The sequence below is a fragment of the Rana temporaria genome, chromosome 5 (assembly GCF_905171775.1).
Source record: "Rana temporaria chromosome 5, aRanTem1.1, whole genome shotgun sequence".
In the NCBI taxonomy this organism is placed as follows: domain Eukaryota; kingdom Metazoa; phylum Chordata; class Amphibia; order Anura; family Ranidae; genus Rana; species Rana temporaria.
Genome location: NC_053493.1, coordinates 361,230,365 through 361,254,681, shown reverse-complemented (window position 1 = coordinate 361,254,681; position 24,317 = coordinate 361,230,365).

Sequence of the window (24,317 nt, the reverse complement as noted above, 5' to 3'; positions counted from 1 at the left end):
ACTCTCTGTGTTTCTCACTCCTGTGTTTCTCCTGACCTCTGCTCTCCATGCATTATCTCTGACTGAGCACTTCAATCTGTGTGTTCCTTACTCCTGACCTCTGCATACTGTACAATATCCACTCCTATCCTCTGCACTCTGTGCATTACTTATACCTGACCCTTGCACATTGGTTGCTGCTGTGCTCCTTACGCCTGTTCCTTACCTTGGCTCTGCTCCTGACTACGTCTCTGCTTATGATTCTGTACAGTGGGGAAAATAATTATTTGCTCCCCTGCTGATTTTGTAAGTTTGCCCACTTACGAAGAAATGAGGGGTCTATAATTTTTATCATAGGTGTATTTTAAATGACAGAGACAGAATATCAACCAAAAATCCAGAAAAAAAACACATGATACAAATGTTATAAATTGAGTTGCAGTTCAGTGAGTAAAATGAGTATTTGATCCCCAAGAAAAACATGACTTAGTACTTGGTGGAGAAACCCTTGTTGGCAAGCACAGGGGGGAGACGTTTCTTGTAGTTAGTGACCAGGTTTGCACACATCTCAAGAGGGATTTTGGTCCACTCTTCTGTACAGATCTATTCTACATCCTTAACCCCCCTGGCGGTATTGCTCGGGGTGGAATTTCTGCACCAAAAGCGGTAACCCCGAGCCCGACTCGGGATCGCCTCGCAGCAGCCACAGGCATGGTTTACTTACCTTGTCCCTGGATCCTGCGATGCCTCTCTGCTGTGTGATCGAGCGGTGTCTCCTCGCTCGATTCACAGTGTCCCTGTGTGCCGACGAGCTCCGCCAAATTAAAAAAAGTTAATAAACACAATACATACAGTATACTGTAATCTTACAGATTACAGTACTGTATGTAAAAAATACACACACCCTTTGTCCCTAGTGGTCTGTCCAGTGTCCTACATGCACTTTTATATAATAAAAAATGTTCTTTCTGCCTGGAAACTGTAGATTGTTCATAGCAACCAAAAAGTGACCCTTTATGTCAAAAGTGATTTTAGATCAGCTAGAAAACAGCGATAATAAATTAGAATCACTTTCAGAATTGAGCGATAGCGATTTGTGGGGAAATTCGTAAAAAATAAATAAAAGTAATAACAGCGACAATTCTGCAACTGAGCAAATTTCAGTGATTTTGAGTTGATTGCATTATTGAATAATTTTTATTATAATTATATTATTATTTGTTATAATTATTTATAATTATTTATTATATTATAATTTATGATTTTGTTTTTCAAACTTTTTCATACCCGAGATGTCAACTAGACTCTCGTTTGGACAGATTTAAGTGAGTTATTCCCAAGAATTACAGGCCTACAATGTAAAACGCCAAATTTCCTTGCAAAACAATGGTACCTAAAATCTGAAATAATCATACCGCCAGGGAGGTTAAGGTTTCTTGGTTGTCACTTGACAACTCCAAGTTTTAGCTCCCTCCATAAATGTTCTATAAGATTAATTTCTGGAGACTGGTAAGGCCACTCCATGGCTTCTTCTTGAGCCACTCCTTTGTTGCCTTGGCAGTATGTTTTGGGTCATTGTCATGCTAAATGACACATCCATGACTCATCTTCAGTGGTGTACAGTATATAATACACTTCAGGCGGTGTATCCCTATATATATATATACAGTCTAATATATACATATATATATATATATACTTTGCATTCAGCGTAGACTAGATATTCAGTGTAGACTCTATATTCAGTCAGTGCAGGCAGTGTAGTATATATAACACAGTGTATTGAAATTGCGCCAAAATGTTTTAAAAATGGCGTGGGGGTCCCCGAAAATCCATATCAGGCCCTTCAGATCTGGTATGGATTTTAGGGGAACAGCGCACCAATTTTTTTTTAAATGGCATGGGGTCCCCCCCAAAATCCATACCAGGCTCTTCAGGTCTGGTATGGATTTTAAGGGGAACCCCATGCCAAAATGTAAAAAAATGACATGGGGGCCCCCAAAATTCCATACCAGACCCTTATCCAAGCATGCAACCTGGCAGATCAAGATAGGGGGGACGAGCGAGCTCCCCCCTCTCCTGAACCATACCAGGCCGCTTGCCCTCAACATGGGGAGGGTGCTTTGGGGTCCTTCCTAAAGCCCCTTGTCTCCATGTTGATGGGAACAAGGGCCTCATCCCCACAACCTTTTCCCGGTGGCTGTAGGGGTCTGCGGGCGGGGAGCTTATCGGAATCTGGAAACCCCATTTAACAAAGGGGGACACAGATCCCCCCCTATGTGAATGGGTATCAGATACCCCTACCCGTTCACCAAAAAAAGTGTCCAAAAGTAAAAAACACAAAAGACAGTTTTTGCCAAGTCCTTTATTTTAAAAAAAGTGTCCCGCGATGACCATCATTATGGCGCCGATGGACCCCAAAAAAAAAAGAAGCTCTGCCTCGATGGGAGGGGTCCCACCGACTGCTGTCTTTTTGCGGTGACAGCTGTTATATAGGCAAGGGGGGTGCCACCTGGTGATGTAACAGAGTGACTCTGCCCCTTTCAACGTCATGTGCTGTCAGAGGGGGGGGGTCATCCAGTTGCATTAGTGGGTGGCCCCACCCTCGCCTTTATAACAGCTGTCACAGGAACCGGAAGTTGCAGTGTTGCCATCTTTGAATATATGTGTGATCTTTACACTGTATATGAAAGCATATTGGAAAATAAGCATATGTTTTTACTTAAAAATACTACACTACTGGAAACTCTTTTTTATGAGGCGGATTGGTGACTCTGGAGAAGGTAGTGGAGAAGAGTAGAGTGGAGATTGAGTGCATTGTAGACCGTTTGTGGTCACAAAGCTCTAGTGAGGCTCCATTGAATGAGGGGACACCTGGTGGTGGAAGATTGTTTGGTGGTTTAGTGTAAGATCACTGCATGATTATGTGAGCACAATAAATAAAGTGTCAGGAGCATGGTTTTGGTTTGATAGTATCGCGCTATGATGGTTTTTGTTTTCATATGTCTATTTAGGAATTATTATTTGAAGAGCAGTGGAGGGAAGAGGAGAAAGTGATACTACCGTAGATTTTTGTTAGGCACAAATGTGATTTGACCCATTATACGAGAGGGGTCTTACTATCTGGTAAGCATTTAAAAAAATGGTAAAACGATCACCTGAAGAGGATTGTTAATTAAGGAATTTAGCACATGTAGATATTCTAACACTGGGACAAATCAACTTAATCAAGCTGATTTTATACTGTCTTGCCATGCTGTACAATATTTGTGGCTAGTGTCTCTAAAATATTATTCTTTGTGGCTATTGTCTCTAAAATAATATATTTTTTATGCTTACTTCAATATAAAACCTGCCTCATCTCTCCATCCTACATTGCAAACTTATCAAGCTGCTTACATCTAGCCACTGCACAGTATTTCTGGCTATTGTCTATCAAATAATTACATAGTTACATAGTTACATAGTTAGTCAGGTTGAAAAAAGACACAAGTCCATCCAGTTCAACCACAAAAAATAAAAAAACAAAAATAAAAAACACAGTAAAATCCTATACACCCAACTCCATTCCCACAGTTGATCCAGAGGAAGGCAAAAAACCCCAGCAGAGCATGATCCAATTTGCTACAGCAGGGGAAAAAATTCCTTCCTGATCCCCCGAGAGGCAATCGGATTTACCCTGGATCAACTTTACCTACAAATCTTAATACTCAAGTTATATTCTGTACATTTAGGAAAGAATCCAGGCCTTTCTTAAAGCAATCTACTGAGCTGGCCAGAACCACCTCTGGAGGGAGTCTGTTCCACATTTTCACAGCTCTTACTGTGAAAAAACCTTTCCGTATTTGGAGGTGAAATCTCTTTTCCTTTAGACGTAAAGAGTGCCCCCTTGTCCTCAGTGTTGACCGTGAAGTGAATAACTCAACACCAAGTTCACTGTATGGACCTCTTATATATTTGTACATGTTGATCATATCCCCCCTTATTCTCCTCTTCTCAAGAGTGAATAAATTCAGTTCCTCTAATCTTTCCTCATAGCTGAGCTCCTCCATGCCTCTTATCAGTTTGGTTGCCCTTCTCTGCACTTTCTCCAGTTCTCCGATGTCCTTTTTGAGAACTGGTGCCCAAAACTGAACTGCATATTCCAGATGAGGTCTTACTAATGATTTGTACAGGGGCAAAATTATATCTCTGTCTCTGGAGTCCATACCTCTCTTAATACAAGAAAGGACTTTGCTCGCTTTGGAAACCGCAGCTTGGCATTGCATGCCATTGTTGAGCTTATGATCAACTAAAACCCCCAGATCCTTCTCCACTACAGATCCCCCCATGTTGTACTCCCCCTAGTATGTATGATGCATGCATATTCTTAGCCCCCAAGTGCATAACTTTACATTTATCTACATTAAACCTCATCTGCCACTTAGTCGCCCAATTAGACAGAGCATTGAGGTCGGCTTGTAAATTGGAGACATCCTGTAAGGACGTTAATCCACTGCATAGCTTGGTGTCATCTGCAAAGACAGAAATGTTACTTTTTATCTCAGACCCAATATCATTTATAAATATATTGAAAAGTAAGGGTCCCAGCACTGAACCTTGGGGTACACCACTGATAACCTTGGACCATTCAGAGTAAGAATCATTAACCACGACTCTCTGAATTCTGTCTTTCAGCCAGTTTTCTATCCATTTACAAACTGATATATCCAATCCTGTAGACCTTACCTTACACATGAGCTGTGTGTGCGGAACTGTATCGAACGCTTTTGCAAAATCCAAATATATCACGTCCACAGCCACGCCTCTGTCCAGGGTTTTACTTACCTCTTCATAAAAGGAAATCAGGTTTGTCTGACAACTTCTGTCTTTCATGAATCCATGTTGTCTGCTGCTTAAATAGTTTGTTTCCAGCAAGAACTCATCCATGTGGTCTTTTATTAAACGTTCCAGTATCTTCCCAACTATAGAAGTTAAACTAACAGGTCTATAGTTACTTGGTAAAGACTTTGTTCCCTTTTTTTTTTTTTCATCAAAAAGGTTTTTATTGAGCAAAATTACAATTTACAGGGCATGTAGAAGTTGTGCAGTCATAGCATACAACAAGTATTCGCTGACAGAGTACAAGCTTAGGTATGTGACTATAGGTGCCATAGGGTCAGTGGCGTTGCTAGGGGGGTGCGGGGGGTGCGGGCCGCACCGGGTGACACCCACTAGAGGGGTGACACCATCCCGATTTAAAAAAAAAAAAAAAAAAAATTTTTTTTTTTTTTTTTTTTTTTTTTTTTTAGCTGACATGACCAGAGGTGCAGGTGGCTGTGTAATGTAAAAGGGGTGCAGTGATGCAGGGTGTTGTGTATTGTAAAAGGGTCCAGAGGTGCAGGGGGCTATGAGATGTAAAGGGGGCCTGTGATGCAGGGTGCTGTGTAATGTAAAGGGGTCCAGAGGGCTGTGTAGTGTAAAAGGGTCCAGAGGTGCAGGCGGCTATGTGATGTAAAGGGGTGCAGAGGTGCAGGCGGCTGTGTAATGTAAAAGGGGTGCAGTGATGCAGGGTGCTGTGTAATGTAAAGGGGTCCAGTGATGCAGGGTGCTGTGTAATGTAAAAGGGGTGCAGTGATGCAGGGTGTTGTGTAATGTAAAAGGGTCCAGAGGTGCAGGGTGCTGTGTAATGTAAAGGGGTCCAGTGATGCAGGGTGCTGTGTAATGTAAAAGGGGTGCAGTGATGCAGGGTGTTGTGTAATGTAAAAGGGTCCAGAGGTGCAGGGGGCTATGAGATGTAAAGGGGGCCAGTGATGCAGGGTGCTGTGTAATGTAAAGGGGTCCAGTGATGCAGGGTGCTGTGTAATGTAAAGGGGTCCAGAGGTGCAGGGTGCTGTGTAATGTAAAGGGGTGCAGAGGGCTGTGTAGTGTAAAAGGGTCCAGAGGTGCAGGGGGCTATGTGATGTAAAGGGGTGCAGAGGTGCAGGCGGCTGTGTAATGTAAAAGGGGTGCAGTGATGCAGGGTGCTGTGTAATGTAAAGGGGTCCAGTGATGAAGGGTGCTGTGTAATGTAAAAGGGGTGCAGTGATGCAGGGTGCTGTGTAATGTAAAGGGGTCCAGAGGTGCAGGGTGCTGTGTAATGTAAAGGGGTGCAGAGGGCTGTGTAGTGTAAAAGGGTCCAGAGGTGCAGGGGGCTATGTGATGTAAAGGGGTGCAGAGGTGCAGGCGGCTGTGTAATGTAAAAGGGGTGCAGTGATGCAGGGTGCTGTGTAATGTAAAGGGGTCCAGTGATGCAGGGTGCTGTGTAATGTAAAAGGGGTGCAGTGATGCAGGGTGCTGTGTAATGTAAAGGGGTCCAGAGGTGCAGGTGGCTTTGTAATGTAAAAGGGTCCAGAGGTGCAGGGTGCTGTGTAATGTAAAGGGGTGCAGAGGGCTCTGTAGTGTAAAAGGGTCCAGAGGTGCAGGGGGCTATGTGATGTAAAGGGGTGCAGAGGTGCAGGCGGCTGTGTAATGTAAAGGGGTCCAGTGGTGCAGGGGGCTGTGTAATGTAAAAGGGTCCAGAGGTGAAGGGGGCTGTGAGATGTAAAGGGGTCCAGTGATACAGGGTGCTGTGTAATTTTAAAGGGGTCCAGTGATGCAGGGGGCTGTGTAATGTAAAGGGGTCCAGAGGTGCAGGGGGCTGTGTAATGTAAAGGGGTCCAGTGATGCAGGGGGCTGTGCAATGTAATGGGGTCCAGAGGTGCAGTTGTGGAGAGGGGTACACAGTAGTAACAAAAAGATATTGAAGGATGTAGAGGTATGCAGGGGGCACAGTGGGGTGTTTTTACATTTTAACGGGGGGGGGGGGGGTGCCAGATATTGGATCCGCCCCGGGTGCCAAATGCTCTAGGTACGCCCCTGCATAGGGTACAATAACATTCAGTCCTAGCCTTCCCGCGATGCGGGCGCAGCACAGTTGGGTTAGTGATCCTTCAACCCGTGCCCCTCCCGTTCTCCCCTGCCTTTTCGCGAGTTCAGTGGTTCCCTGATCATATCATCCCTACCGGGAGCAGGTTGCAGATGAGTTTAGCCATTTTCCCCATATTTTTTCATATTTGGCCACACAGCCCCTATGTGAATACACTAGTTTCTTATAAGGCAGCGTGCTGTTTACTTCTGCTAACCAGTGGGACAGCTCTGGGGGTTCCGACCTCATCCATACCCGTGCTATAACTTTTCGGGCTACAAATAGTGTCTCGTGCAGAAAGATTTTGAGAAATTTATTGATTTCCGTGTCTGGGAAAATGCCCAGAAGGCATATCTTGGGCTGTAGCGTGATGGGGGATCCCATTTTGTCATGGAGGAATCTCACGACCTGCTCCCAGAAAGCCTGGACCTTGGTACACTGCCATATTAGATGGTAGAAGGTGCCCGTTTCGCGGCTGCACATTGGGCATGTGTCGGAGAAATCTCTCCTATACTTAGAGATCCTAAGGGGTGTGAGGTAGGCCCTGTTAATGATGAAAGTTTGCGTAAGTCGATCTGTCAGTTTCGGGGATACCAGTTTGCATGCGTCTAGAGCGTCGCTCCATTCGTCGTCCTCCATTGGGCCCACCTCCGCTTCCCACTTGGGCTTTAGGGCGTATGCCGCCACCGTCGCCTTTGGGAGCGTGATCATAGTGTGGAATTGGGTGATTAGCTTTTTGGGGTCGGGATACTTGACAGCAGCCATGAGGGGGTTGTCGGCGAGGGCTAAGTCGTCTTGGGGGAATTGAGCCCTGAAGGCGTGCCGCAGTTGGGCATATCGGAATATCATGTGGTCTGGCAGGTTATACTCATGTTGTAACACCGGGAAGGGTTTCAGCTTTCCGCTCCTGGTGGCATGGGACAAATAGTAGATTCCCCTAGCGCTCCAGACCTCAGTGTCTTGAATGCGCTCCAGCTCCGGTAAGGCGGGGTTGTGCCACAAGGAGGTGTAGCCATGTAGGGGCGGTATGTTTAATCTGTCTGACACTATATTCCACACCCTCCTATAGTGATAGAGCAAAGAATGTCTTCCCTCTGCTATCCGTGACCCTCCCGCTATTGCCACTAGGGGATCGCCTAGTGATTGAGTCCATGTTGGGCAGAGCAGGCGAAGGAACCTGGTTCTGTCAACTTTGTCCACATGGAAAAGTTGTGACAGTTGGGCAGCCAGATAATATGCGTTTAGATCGGGTAGCGCCAGTCCGGCCAAGTCAGTTGGGTTCTTCAGTCTGTGCCAAGGGAGTTTATGTCTCGCGGTGCCCCACACAAATGGCTTTAGGATAGTTTCCATAAGTCTGAAGCACCTGAGCACAATGTATATCGGCGAGTGCCACACTATGTAGAGGATCTTGGGCAGCAGGACCATCTTTATTAAATTCACTCGGCCCGAGACTCCTAGCGGGAGTCTGGTCCAGGCTTGCGTTTTGGACTTTAGCATGTCATACAAAGGCGTGACATTTAGCTTGATGTAATCTGCAGGGTCCCTGGTAGTACGAATCCCTAAATATTTAATGTCAGCCACTCTCTGTAGTGGAAGAAGGGCCCTGTCTCTGGTCTCTGGGTAGCTGTCAAGTAGAAGTATTTGGGATTTGTCCCAGTTGATCCTGAGCCCCGAGAAAGCTCCGAAGCGCTCTATCAGGGTCAGGGACAGTGAAAGGGAGTCCGTGGAGTCGTCCAGGTATAAAAGTGTGTCGTCTGCGTATGTGCTTATTCTTTCCTCCACATCACCTCTCCGTAGGCCCGTTATGCCTGGGTGCGAACGTATGGCGATTGCCAACGGCTCTGCCGCCAGGGCATACAGCAGCGGCGACAGGGGACAGCCCTGCCTTGTGCCACGCCGCAGGGGGAACCGACTCGAGGGCCATCCGTTGGCTAGTACTCTTGCCACCGGGGCCTGATAAAGGAGTTTCACCCAGTGGATGAATCTGGGGCCTATCCCAAATTTAGTGAGGCATGTCCATAGGTACCTCCACTCCACCGAGTCGAATGCCTTGGCGGTGTCTAGTGTGACGATAACTCTAGCCCCCGGGTTGTCGTGTCTGGCCTGAAGATTGATGAACAATCTCCTAAGGTTGAAAGAGGTATTCCGGCCAGGCATGAAGCCTGCCTGGTCGGCGTGCACAAGGGAGAGGATCACGGTGTTGAGGCGAGCTGAGAGCACCTTGGCCAAGATTTTTATATCTACTTGTAAGAGGGAGATGGGGCGATATGACTCTGGTTGGTGAGGGTCCTTGCCTGGTTTAGGAATTAATACTATGGTGGCTTCCCTCATTGAGGGCGGGAGTTCAGAGTCATCGAAGATGGATTTGTATAGGGCAAGAAGCCTAGGGACCAGCGTTTCCGCGTATGTGGAGTAGAATTCGGCTGGCAAGCCGTCTGAACCTGGGGCTTTGGACTTTGGGAGACCAGCGATAGCAGCGGATATTTCCTCTGCCGTTAGTGGCTCCTCAAGTGTTTGGGCCTGCTGCATAGTCAGTCGTGGAATCTGGAGGTTGGCTAGGAAGTCTTCCGACAGGGAGTCGGTGTCTGGGGCTACTGTGTCGTACAGAGAGGAGAAGAAGTCGTGGAACCTACTAGCCACTTTCTCTGGGTCAGCTATCAGATCTCCAGCTGGAGAGCGCAGGGAGATCACCACTGGGGGTCTTTCCTCGCAGTGTACCAAATAGGCAAGTAACTTTCCCGCTCTCTCCCCGTGTTCGAACGTCCGCTGTCTGAGAAAGAAAAGTTTGCGCTTCGATCTCTCGTAATGTAATTGGTCTGCCGCCCTAGTGCAGAGCAGTAGCTCCGCAGCAAGGTCAGCGGTCGGGTTGGCAGTGTATTCTCTCTCTTTGGCTATCACAAGTTCCGTGGCTCTATCCAATGTCTCCGCCGCAGTGGCTTTAAGGGAGTTGATGCGGGATGAGAGTATCATGCGGGCGTGGATTTTAAAGGCCTCCCAAACTGCCCGGGGGGACGCAGACCCAGAGTTATCAGTGAAATAATGTTCCCACTCCGTGGCTAGGTTTGCGTCCTCCGGGAGCAGGGTTAGCCAGAATGGGTTTAACCGCCAGGAGGGTGGCGGGCGAGCCCGGGGCAGCGACAGTTCCGTCCAGCATGGGCAGTGATCGGAGAGGGACCGAGGGGAAAAACCTGAGTCCCTCACTCTTGGGAGAAGCTTTTTAGATACTAATATCAAGTCTATGCGGGACATTGAGTGGTGGGAGGTCGAGAAGCATGTGTACGCCCGGTCTGTGGGGTGCCCGTATCTCCATGTATCGACTAGGTTGAAATCCGCGAGAAGTCTCGCAAATCTAGTAGGGCGCGATTCCGCAGGTGCGGCCTGCTCTCTGGCCATTCTGTCTAGTGAGGGGTCTAGGACCGTATTAAAGTCTCCCAGCCAGATTGCCGGTGTGTCGGGGTGTAGGGCCATAAAGTCAAATCCTGAGACTACTATAGTGGACTGAAATGGGGGTGGAACATAGAATGCCATAAGGAGGACCTGGTCCCCATACAGTTTAGCTTTTAGGAAGACATACCTGCCCTGCGGGTCTATCGCTGAATCCTGGAGTTCGAAGTGTGCCGTTTTAGCGATTAGTACAGAGACTCCTCTGGAGTGGGAGGTATGGACAGAGTGAAAGTCCCAGCCCACCCACGGCCGCCTGAGCGTCCGTTGGGCAAGGCCCTCCGCGTGTGTTTCGACTAGGACTACAACATCTGCTCTCTGTTTTTTGAGGATTGCAAATATTGCAGATCGCTTAATCGAGTCCCTCATCCCTCGGACATTCCAAGTTAGTAGTTTTAGTGTGGCCATGGGATATACCAGGGTAGGCTATGAACTCCAGGATTCTGGCCACATTTGATTGCACACTGCTTAACCCCGTACCCACCACTGTGCACATCCCTACATGCCAACAATCTATGCACATTTTGCTCAGGTGAAATATCAAACAATAGAAAATCATTTACAACCCAGAACTTTTGCAACCCTCCCTCCCCCCACCCCGCCCTGCACTTTCCCCAACTGGTGCGGGCTTGAACCCTCAACTGCCAACATGGCGAGAGCAGCACCCTTTGCAAAATAACAGGTAAAGTCTAGCTAACCAGAATACACTCTGGGAGACCACCTGCACGATCCCGGGTGTTACCCAGCCGGGCCACCCTGGGTGGAACCGCGCTGAGGTGTTCCCCAAAGGACTATAGTGGGTTGCTGCTAGTGGGGCGGAATTCCGCTGCGTGCACAAGCACGGTCCAGGACCTGACACGCTGTCCAGTGCGTGTCCTTGCAGTGTGCCTCCCTCCGCCGGTAGAGGGAGAATGGAAGTCAGTGGAAATCAGGAGGAGGATTATGAAAAAGTATAAAATAATAAAAAAAATGGAAAAAAAAAATCCAGGGGGAGAACAAGGAGAAAAAAGAAAAGAAGGGGTGAGAGATACCCATGGAGATTTTCAATGACATCGGATCGTAGGTAGAGCAGGCCGGTATTCAGAGGTGTGGGAACGAATATTTATCCCCCCGCTCGGCCCAGCACGCTGTTCGTTCTCTCAGGTACAATCCAGCCAAGTGAACAGTACAGGGTTCCGGATCTCTATGTGCTGTATGGGCCACCTAGGTGACGCAGGGGCTCCGAGTATCAAAGAGCAATGTCTGGATGCGGTCTGGAGCCCTCTGCCTTCCGTTTAGGGGGGAGAGGACCGCAAATCGAAGGCGGCCATGTGGGGGAAGGTGCGGCAAGGCCGGGCACACTATAGAGGATGTTCTGAGGGAGGGATGGGGGGGAGATCTTCCCATACATAAGGACAGCTGAGGGCCGCGATATCACTGGTGAGGTGGCCAAAATCAATAGTTCAGGGCCTAGGTGCCATTATCTGCAATGTACCGGGGGACAGGGAGAACTGGTTACTTATCTGCGTCTGTCTTGCCGCTCCATCCAGGCCAGCACCTCCTCCGGATCGTCAAAGAAGTAGGCCCGGTCCTCACCTTCCACGCGGAGACGGGCCGGGAACAGCATGGCATATTTCACATGTTTGATCCGCAGGCGTCGCTTGGCCTCCATGAAGGTCTTCCTCCTGCGTTGAACTTCGGCTGAAAAGTCCGGATACGCGGCCACCATCTTGTTGTCAAAGGGGATGTTGCCTCTCTCCCTGCTCAGCCGGAGGATGACATCTCTGTCTCTGTAGTTTAGAAATTTGGCAATGAACGTGCGGGGGGGCGCCCCGGGTGGTGGCTGCCTGCCCGACATACGATGGGCCCGTTCTACCGCGAACATGGGGGAGAAGGCCTCTCTGCCATATGTATCCCTAAGCAATTTTTCCAGGAAGTCCTGCGGATCTCTCCCCTCCACCCCCTCCGGGAGACCGACGAACCTTAAGTTGCACCTGCGACTTCTGTTCTCGAGGTCGTCTTGCTTCTGTAGGAGCTGGTTGATTTGCAGCTGCATGGCCTCTGAGGATTGCTGGATGGGGGGAGGGAGTCCTCTACCGCGCCCAGCCTCACCTCCGCCTCGGACACTCTCTCTCTCAGCCTCTGCATATCTTGGCGCACCAGCGAGATGTCCACCTTCACCTCCTCGATCTTTGCCGTGAGGGTGGTTTGGCAAGTCGCCACAGCCTCTTGGCAGGATGTAATAGCCAGCAAAACCTTGGCTATGTCCGCTCCAACCGTGGCTTCCTCCGACCTCGTGGCGCCGCCATCTTGCGCCGGGGGGTCCTTCTCCTGGCGGAGGTACTGGTCGATTTTCGGACCGGCCGATTTGCTTGCCTTCGGTGGGGCCATGATTACCGTAGTGTCCGGGGTCTGCTGAGGCGGTTTGGTGTGGAAAATCTCGGGTATGTGTGCAGGATAAGGCGAATAGGATAAACGGCCGGCGGAGCTCTGCAGACTAGCGTCCTATCCCATGTCGCTCCAGCTGGACTTTGTTCCCTTTTTAAATATGGGCACCACATTGGCCCTGCGCCAATCCAGTGGTACTATTCCTGTCTTTAATGAGTCCCTAAATATTAGATACAGTGGCTTTGAAATGACAGAGCTCAACTCACCTAGGATCCGTGGATGGATGCCATCAGGTCCAGGTGCTTTATCCACCTTTATTCTGTCTAAATATTTCTGGACCATATCACTTTTGAGCCATTGTGGATTTGAGGCTGTGTCACTCCCACCCCCATTTTGGACATGAGCTCCCCCATGCTCCATTGTATACACAGAGCTGAAGAAAACATTTAATAAATTTGCCTTCTCTTTGTCCCCAGTCACCCACTCTAGATTATTTTGTAAGGGGCCTACATGCTCAGACTTCACCTTTTTACTATTAATATATTTAAATAATTTTTTGGGGTTTGTCCTACTATCTTTTGCAATCTGTCGTTCGTTTTGAATTTTTGCATCCTTGATCCTTTTTGCATATCCTGTTATATTCTTTGTAACATTTAAACAACACTAGTGTTCCTTCATTTTTATATTTTTTAAAAGCTACTTTCTTATTGTTTATAGCTTTTTTAACTTTGACCGTGAGCCACATAGGTTTTATTTTTAGCCTTTTAAACTTATTGCCCATGGGAACATACTTTGCAGTGAGGTTCCACACAGTCTTTTTGAAGAATTCCCATTTCTGTTCTGTGTTCAGCTGTGCCAATAGTCCCTCCCAGTCCAAGTCCTGGAGAGCAGCCCTCATCCTTGGAAAATTTGCTCTCTTAAAATTTAGTGTTTTAATATTTCCTGTATGTATTTCTTGCTTATAGTTAATATTAAATGAAATCATGTTATGATCACTGCTACCCAGGTGTTCCTTTATCTGAACATTAGTAATAAGCTCTGCATGGTTTGAGATTATCAGGTCCAACAGGGCATCATTCCTAGTTGGGGCCTCAATAAACTGCACCATAAAATTGTCCTGCAATAGGTTTTTAAATTTTTGTCCTTTATCCAGTTCCCGACCCCCGCATGTACATATACGTCCACAATATGGCACGTACAGGCACATGGGCGTACACGTACGTCCTCGCCTATTAGCGGGTGGGGGGTCCGATCGGGACCCCCCCGCTACATGCGGAGGTCGGGTCCGCTCGGGGAGCGATCCGGGACCACGGCGCGGCTATTTGTTTATAGCCGCTCCGTCGCGATCGCTCCCCGGAGCTGAAGAACGGGGAGAGCCGTATGTAAACACGGCTTCCCCGTCCTTCACTATGGCGGCGCATCGATCGCGTCATTCCCTTTATAGGGAAGACACGATCGATGACGTCATTCCTACAGCCACACCCCCAAACAGTTGTAAACACATACTAGGTGCACCCTAACTCCTACAGCGCCACCTGTGGTTAACTCCCAAACTGCAACTGTCATTTTCACAATAAAGAATGCAATTTAAATGCATTTTTTGCTGTGAAAATGACAATGGTCCCAAAAATGTGTCAAAATTGTCCGAAGTGTCCGCCATAATGTCGCAGTCACGAAAAAAATTACTGATCGCCGCCATTAGTAGTAAAAAAAAAAAAAATTTATAAAAATGCAATAAAACTATCCCCTATTTTGTAAACACTATAAATTTTGCGCAAACCAATCGATAAACGCTTATTGCGATTTTTTTTACTAAAAATAGGTAGAAGAATACGTATCGGCCTAAACTGAGGAAAAAAAATGTTTTTATATATGTTTTTGGGGGATATTTATTACAGCAAAAAGTAAAAAATATTGCATTTTTTTCAAAATTGTCGCTCTTTTTTTGTTTATAGCGCAAAAACTAAAAACCGCAGATGTGATCAAATACCACCAAAAGAAAGCTCTATTTGTGGGGAAAAAAGGACGCCAATTTTGTTTGGGAGCCACGTCGCACGACCGCGCAATTGTCTGTTAAAGCGACGCAGTCCCGAACTGTAAAAACACCTTGGGTCTTTAGGCTGCATATTGGTCCGGGGCTTAAGTGGTTAACTGTCCCAGAAGTGCCATTAATCCAGTCAATTTCTGGGTAGTTAAAATCCCCCATTATTATCACCGTCCCATACCTTGCAGCCCTTTCCATCTGTGCAAGGAGCTGAGTCTCCACCTCCTCATTAACATTGGGTGGTTTATAACAAACTCCAATGATTAATTTTGAACTACGCACATCTGTATGCAGTTCCACCCATAATGCTTCAGCCTCATCACACTCTCCATCAACCAGGTTCTCTTTCACGCTTGCTTTGAGGTCACTTCTCACATAGAGACAGACCCCTCCACCTTTCCTTTTTACCCTGTCTTTCCGAAAGAGAGCATAGCCAGGAATATTAATAGCCCAGTCATGTGAGGATTGAAGCCAAGTTTCAGCAATACCGATTACATCATAGCTCTCCTCATGCACCAGAGCTTCCAGCTCACCTGTTTTGCTTGGCAGACTTCTGGCATTGGTGAACAAACACTTAAATGTATTGTTACATTTTTTTTCTCTGGTGTTTTTCATATAATTTATAGTAGTACAAATGGCACTATTATTTCCAATGGCTGTTTGCAACATGGGAACTTTCTTGTCACCTGCCATAACCCTTCCCCCATCTATCCCCATTCCACTCTCCATTAATGTCTGACCACTAACTGACCTGTCTGCTCGATGTAATTCTAATTCACCCTCCCCCCTCAATCCTAGTTTAAATACTCCTCCAGCATTCCCATAAACCTCTCCCCCAGCACAGCAGACCCCCTTCCATTCAAGTGCAAACCGTCTTTAGCATATAGGTTGCACCCCAATGAAAAGTCAGCCCAGTGCTCTAGAAACCCAAATCCCTCCTTCCTACACCAGGTCTTTAGCCATGCATTCAGCTCTCTAATCTCCCCCTGCCTTTCCTGTGTTGCGCATGGCACAGGCAATATTTCAGAGAATATCACCTTGGAGGTCCTTCCCTTCATCTTGCAGCCTAGTTCTTTAAATTGATTCTTAAGGAGCCTCCACCTTCCATGTATACTGTCATTGGTTCCAACGTGGACCAAGACAGCTGGGTCATGCCCAGCCCCTCCCAGTAATTTATCCACCCGGTCCACCACATGCCGAACCCTGGCACCAGGGAGACAGCAAACCATTCGGTTGAAGCGATCCTGGCGACAAATTATTCTATCAGTCCTTCTGATTATAGAATCCCCTATTACCACCAACTGTCTAGGCCTACCTGCACTCCCCTCCCCACCTCTACTAGATGGGTTGCTCTCCCGGCTGTTAGGGGTAGCAGTAACATCTAGGGCTGCCACCTCTGTGTTTGCCACCTCCACATCATCACCCAACTTGGCAAATTTGTTTTGATGCACAAATACAGGACTGGCCTTCCCTTTCTTCACGCCCCTTCCACTCCCTCTAACTGCATTAACCCATCTCCCTATCTGATAATCCTGACTTGCCCCTCCACCCTCCACATCAACCTTACTGACCACTTGCTCAGCGAGCAGAGGACCCCTTTCAAGGTTGTTATTTCTACCCAGTGTTGCAACTTGCTCCTCCAGATCTCTAATACGAGCTTCCAGAAGGGCAACCTGCTCACATCTGTCACAGCGGTATCCATCTTGGAGCTGTTGCACCAATTTTGCATACATGTGACACGCTGTGCACTGAGCAAAACCTTCAACCCTGCTAGCACTCATTTCCCAGTTACAATATAATTACTTGTATGAAGATTAAGATGATACTTACAGTTTTAGAAGACTCCTGTCTTAACTCTTGTTTTAAACTCCTGGTTTTTAACTCTTCCACTTGTAAAAAAATTCCACTTCTAATCAGAAATTCCACACCAGATCTCAGCAAGGAGCCAGCTCTTAATAATACACTTTAATGTTTATTTAAAGTTAAAAGCTGCCGTGTCTCTCCATCTCAAATTGCAACCTTGCTAAGTTGTTTTCTATACTGTCCATCCACAGTATAATATTTTTGGCTTTTGCCTCTCATATAAGACACTCAAGTTTTTATAGGCAGATAAAGCCTGTCTGGTCTGTTTCTATTTTCTGCCTATTCAAGTGTTTGCGTACTGTCCTCACACTAGCCAATTTCTAATAAACAGGCTCTTTTAGTGTGTGTAAATCAGAAAAGTGTTTTAATATCATAAGTCATTCATTTTTATACACATAGGGCCAAATCCTCAAAAGAGATACGACGGAGTAACTGCTGTTACTCCGTCGTATCCCTGGTCCTAACTATGGAACTGATCCACAGAATCAGTTTCCCATAGTTAGGACGAAGATCCGACATGTGTAATTGAATTACACTGCCGGATCTTAGGATGCAGTACCGCATCCGCCGCTGGGGGCATTTCGCGTCGAAATGCCGCCTCGGGTATGCAAATTAGCACTTACGGAGATCCACAAAGCTTTTCAGCTTCGTTTTTTCTCCGTAAGTTTTATTTTGCAAACGCAAAATTAGGGCTGCTTTTACAAGGTGTAAACTGTTTACACCTTGTAAAAACAGACCTTTCTTGCTCGCGACGCGATTTTTTTGAAAAAAAATTTTGGCGCCGTATCTTTTTTTTTACCCGACGCAACTTTATTGTCCCGTCGCAATCCACAAAGCCCGACGTAATGTAATTTCGCGCTATGCACGTCGGGAAAATGACGTCACGAGCATGCGCAGTACGGCCGGCGCGGGAGCGCGCCTCATTTAAATGGGAATCGCCCTCCTGGAGAAGAGGAACGCCTTGCGCCGGCCCGATTTAAGTTACACCGCTCAAAATTTCTAGGTAAGTGCTTTGTGGATCGGGCACTTAGTTAGAGATTTTGCGGCGGTGTAACTTAAATGGAAAAAGTTACGTTGCGCCGGGTTTTTGAGGATTAGGCCCATAGATTCTATAATGTGTTCTGGGGTATAGTTTTACCTACTTTATAACATTTTACAAAATTACTATGATAAATAGGAAAATAATGAAATACATCAATAGTAGTTTGCTATTAACCTTCTTTATTATTGCACTCTGAGTACATTTAGGCCCAGATTCACAAAGGATATACAACGGCGTATCTCCAGATACGCCGTCGTATCTCTGAGTTGTGCCGTCGTATCTATGCGCCTGATTCTTAGAATCAATTACGCATTGATTTCTATTAGATCCGACAGGCGTAAGTCTCTTACGCCGTCGGATCGTAACTGCATATTTACGCTGGCCGCTAGGGGCGTGTATGCTGATTTACGCTTAGAAATATGTAAATCAGCTAGATACGCAAATTCACGAACGTACGCCCGGCTGACGCAGTACAGATACACCATTTACGTTAGGCTTTTCCCGGCGTAAAGTTACCCCTGCTATATGAGGCGTATATGCGGCGTACCAATGTTAAGTATGGCCGTCGTTCCCGCGCAGAAATTTGAAAATTTTACGTCGTTTGCGTAAGTCGTCCGTGAATGGGGCTGGACGTAATTTGCGTTCACGTCGAAACCAATACGTCCTTGCGGCGTATTTGGAGCAATGCACACGGGGATATGTCCACGGACGGCGCATGCGCCGCTCGTGAAAAACGTCAATCACGTCGGGTCATGGTTATTTTACATAACACACGCCCCCCTGTTCCAATTTTTAATTAGGCGGGCTTACGCCGGCCGATTTACGCTACGCCACCACAACTTACGGAGCAAGTGCTTTGAGAATACAGCACTTGCCCGTCTAAGTTGCGGAGGCGTAACGTAAATCGGATACGTTATGTCCGCGCATAGATACGCTGCTGTACGAGAATCTGGCCCTTAACCTTTAGCACCAACAGAGTTTTATTAATTTATTCATTGGGTGTGGTACATTTTCTAAAAAAGTATTTTATGGCCTTGAGAGGCCGGGGTGTAAGAAGGAAAAGTCTACGTTTGAAAAAGGTTTAGTACTTATTTTGCTGACTTAGAGAGTTAAAGTGAACCTGCCAACCAAGTTTACTTTAAATGCTATTACCAAAATAGTCTCAAATACCCTTCTCTGCAACAGTTTTATTTTGTTTCACTTATATGGGTCATGGCTTCCCTGATATTTGGTGTAAGCTCTGCTCAACTGTCATTTTGGTGACCAAGGAAAGTAATAACAGTAGACACCTTGCAGTACCTCATATTTTAAAGACAGATTCACTCACTGTAATACATTTGGCCAAAATTCATTAAATTTCATGAAATTTAACAATTATTGCTAAAAGTTCTAGAAGGTGAAAACACCTAAGAGCACTCATCCCTTAAAAGAAAGACCTGTTATTTGTCCATAAATCTTTGCGGACTGAAGAAGGTAGCTACCTTTTAGATGTTTGCAGCAGTTTTGTTTTTGTTGGTAGGTTCTATTTAAGGGCCAGCATCTTGTTCACTTATACATATGGGATTGAAGGTTAGGAACATGGTTAATCCTACCAAATGGCAAGGTCAGAATTGAATTTCAGGAGGCATTCCCTAGAGCAGCCATTCTTAACCAGGGTTCCTCTAAAGGTTGCTGGGGGTTCCATGAGTTGTGGCTGATTGATCTCTCAGTTGATGGTGCCTGCATAGGTCCAGGGCCAAGGCAACTTGGCAGAGCCAGTAGCAGGACACCAGCGATCCTTTCTACAACATCTGAAACAAAGGTTGAAAAAAGGTTGAAAAGGCTGCCCTAGAAGATAAGTTTAGCCAGTTAGCTGTTTTGTGTTTCCAGCCTCTATATACAGTTTTCACATTGTATGCAGGGTTGAGGGGTGGGCACTGATGTGGGGGCAGAGTTTAGGTCGATGTCACAAAAGCAATCCTGTTAGTGATGGCTGACAAAACATCTACTCGTATTTCATTAGCCAGAGCTCTAAGATGTCGTCACTAGCGAGGGAGATTTAATAGCATTCTGGTCCAGTGAAGCAGCAATTCCTCTAAGGCACGTGGAAGCATCTTCCAACTGATTCTGCTGCTGGCAACATATAACATCAGCCTTAGGAGGTGGTTTAGTGCTGCCCTGGATGGCAGTAAGCCATTAAACCTTTTCTAATCTGGGAAGAGTTAATCATTTGTGTGGGACTTTTCTTTATATATATATAAGGGCCAAACGAATAACGACACTACATTCCCACATTTCCTTCTACTCCGTATAAGAATTAATATAGGCAATACATTGCAGTGCTATATAATAAAACCTATTTTATGGTGAGCAGCCTTGTGCTTTTCTTACATAAGAGTGTGATTTGCCTTGGGAAGCAATAAAATCTATGTTCCAAAGGCTTACATTTTTTGGTTAGGAGCTTGGATGAATATCTAGGGAAGAAGAAAGACCACCTTCTGTAGATTGAGCCTTATTCTGCCTGAGTATGCTGTTATGTCTCCAATTGCTAACAGATGAGGCCATATCTTCTCGCTGGCCACCCATAACATATGATGGAGAACAAGTGCTCCGCTAAGGCCCTGGAGAATGTCTGTTTGATGAAACTGAAACATGAGTCTGCAGTTTGAATAACTGAAATAAGTGACACACCTCTCAGGACACCAGAAGAGAACACATGGCCTGTCTGATCATGGATTCCCAAGGTAGCCAAAGCTCCAGCTCTCGCCAAGTTCCAGACTAACGGAGCTTTTCAATGTTTCACCTACGTTTTAATAAAAATACTAACTGAGTAATATTATCAAACAGGGAGTAGCCAGTTTTCATAAATTTGTTCTCCCACGAGGGGGATGGAGATAAAAACAAGCTGGAATTCATGATTGTTTTAAAATGAATGGCAAGGTTCCATGTCAATATTGAATCTGTTGCCAAAAATATGTTCCTGCAAGGACATGTGATGCCTTCCCCATCAAAATTGTAAAAATATTGGTTTGTGCAGCTAGAATTAAAGCCGAACTCCAGGCAGATATAATATAAAAAATACTAATTAATTTAATTGAGTATTCATTAATAAAAACGTCAACTTATTTTTAAATGCAATTAGTGTGCATTCTTGATATCGATATGGAATCAGCCTCTTGCAAAAACTTAAATTGGAAGAAGGAGGATTGTACTGGGAGCCAATCAGCTTTGCAGCATGCATTCCTAAAAGGAGAGACTAGAGTGCACAGAGAAAGCCCTCCCTACCAGGAAAACATAGTGATAATTGCCAGCGGATATAGCCACTGGCCATAATTGCATTTAAAAATCTGACATGCTGGTTGTACCCAAGTTGATTGATGGATTGACCTAGGTACAATCAGCCTGCACATAGATGGTTTGAATCTTGGCCAGTCCCTGCTGAACCAGCCAAGATTCCAACCATCTATGGCCGGCTTAAAGGCATGAAGACAGGTGAGGAGCCCTAGCAGAGGATAGAAACGGCAAGAGTACAAATGCCCTAGGACACAGGTGTCAAACACAAGGCCCGCGGACCGAATCCGGCCCTCCAGGCCATTTCATGTGGCCCTTGCACCTCTCCTGCAGCTGCAGGAGAGCTCCACCCCTCCTCTGGTCCTACTCCAGACCCTTAAGCCGCGTATACACGATCGGTTTGTCCCCTGAAAACAGACCGATGGACTGTTTTCATCGGACAAACCGATTGTGTGTGGGCCCCATCGGTTTTATTTCCATCGGTGTAAAAAAAATAGAACTTTTTAAAAAAAATTCCTATGGATAAAAAAAACAATAGAAAAATCTGATAGTCTGTATGGAACTCCATCGGTCAAAAATCCACGCATGCTCAGAATCAAGTTGACGCGTGCTTGGAAGCATTGAACTTCATTTTTTTCGGCTCGTGTTGTACGTCACTGCGTTTTGGCATGATCAGATTTTTGATTGATGGTGTGTAGGCAAGACTGATGAAAGTCAGCTTCATCAGATATCCGACAAAAAAATCCATCGGATTAGATTTCAGCAGATATCAGATCGTGTGTACAGGGCTTAACTTTCTGCTTTCAAGCAATGCATCCAGCTTCTTCCCAGCAGCAGCATAAGGAAAAGGGGGGTGCACTGTGATGTAAGGGAGAGTAGGGGACTCAACTTCTGAAGGTTGGGTGGCTCTTGACATCAAATGTAAAGGGGAATGGAGGGGATGAGCTGGACAAATCTTACAGATACAACCGGCCCTTTTGAGGGCAATCATAATGCTGATGCGGCCCACGATGAAATTGAGGCCTCGTACACACGTCCGAGGAACTCGACGGGCAAAACACATAGTTTTTGCTCGTCGAGTTCCTTGTGAAGCCGCCAAGGATCTCGGCGAGCCGAAATTTCCCATTGAACAACCTCGTCGGCTTCCTCGGGCCAAAAGTGTACACCTGCCCGGGTTTCTCGGCAGAATCCAGCTCCGATCGAGTTTCTGGCTGAATTCTGCCGAGAAACTCGGACGTGTGTACGGGGGCCTGAGTTTGACACCCCTGATCTAGAAAGTATTTCTAAAAATTTGAGGGGCTATCCTGTCTGCTAAAGAAAATTTTACATACCGGATTAGCACATAATAAACCAAATACAAAAAATATTTAAATATTTAATATATTCTGTTATTTAAAGTATAACTAAAGGCAAAACTTTTTTAGGTTTGTTTAAAGTGGAGAGGAATAGGAACCCCTGACAGTTTTTATTGCTGTGTCCCCGTTAGGGAGTTTCACCCTCTCTATTTGTCCTGTTTTCCATTATCACTGAAAATAAAAGTGGCAAAAAAATCCCAAATTTTGGATTGTCCACAGAATAGGAATAGATAGAAAATCTTCCAATGGAGACACTAGTCCTGGTGACCCTGGTGACACCACAGGACTCCCTCACTTCGGAGAGATTTCCTATCAGTTCCTGTTTTTGTTATGGGACACAAAATGAAGGTAAATCTCCCTAATGGGACACAGATGGCAAAAAAAAAACTTTTAGTTCCACTTCAAAGTATTAAACATTTTTCTTTAAAATACAAACCCTCGACTAGGAAAGACAAACAGTACATACATTTACACATGCCAAGAGGAATTTGAAATATAAAAACACACATAAAGAGATACTTGATGTAAACATCACATTGGAAAGGGGAACATTATGCACTAAAGTTGAGACACTGGTATAGAATGCACCAAATGGATAAAGCCCAAATAGGCCCACTAAATCTCAAAATGGAAGGTTCAGTGTTCTTGCCCCATCCTTATACACACTAATGTCCCAGGAGTACAGGAGGCGCTGTCTCTAACTTATCTTCCCACTCTATCAACTGTATTCTAATCCTGGAAAACAATTATTATCAGACAAGCAAAATTCATCCAACAGAGGTAGAGGCCGAAGTGCTCTCCAAGATGACCAATAGTACGGGAAGCTAAGTTTTGATGTTGACAGACACCCCTTAGGTTATCTAAATAGCTGGGATGAAACTTTGTGTGTGGCACTCTCATTATCCTGTAGATTGGTTATGGCCATCACCTTTGGAATACACAGCTCAGCTGCTCACAGTCTAGATGGAAAAGTTTGGACTTACCTGAGTTGTCAGGTTTTCAGCAGCACTTTCAGTATAGATCAACCCCATTCTACCAAAGTCTTCACTGGGCAGCCAGCCTAACCTCTGCTTGACATCTTCAGTTGAAAGTTTGTTACACAATTGTCAATCTATCACAGGGAACCTGTTTGCTGCAGGAGAAAGCAGAGGGATGGACTCATTGATGTGCTGCTCCTTCATTGTCCAGCATTTTACAGATGAAGGGGGTTTCCTAGATCAGTGTAACCTGCAGAGAATTCCAAGGGTTGGCTCAGCTGTTTTGCAGGGGGGTCTGGATTACAGTATGGCTAAACAGAGCCACAATTCCATTGTCACATAAAACAGCTCACTGGGTATAGAAAAGAATCGTCCCCTGTGAAATAATCACATTTTGTTGCTTTACAGCCTGAAATAAGGAAGGAAGAAACTGTTTTGTTCTATCCAGCTGTATTTACTCAGTGCGACTTATAACATCCAAGTGAAAGATATAACACCAACATGTCAGAAAAAAAAATCAAAAGCAGAATCACTGAACTGAAAAAGGATCACCCCCCCCCCCCATTTTATGTCAGTATTTTGTTGAATCACCTCTTGCTTTACTTACAGCCTTTAGTCTCTTTAGTCTCCCCTGCAATTAGACAACACAAAGTGGCACATAATTGTGAAGTGGAAGGAAAATGATAAATGGTTTTCATTTTTTTTACAAATAAATATCTAAAAAGTGTGGTGTGTATTTGTATTCAGCCCCCTTAAGGCCCCTTTCACACGGGGAGGATCAGTAATGATCCACCACTTGAACCTCCGCTTGCTCAGCGGGGATCGCTCTGTTGATCCACACTGAGCCGGCGGATGACAGGGTGGTCCCCGCACACTGTGCAGGGACCGCCCTGTCTTTTCTCCGCTCTCCCCTATGGGGGGATCGGATGAACACGGACCGTCTGTCCGTGTTCACCCGATCCGATCCGCCAGACGGATGGAAAAGTAGGTTTTTCCTCCGTCACACTTTGGCGTATCGGAGCGGGTCGGATGTCAGCTGGCATGTCACCGCTGA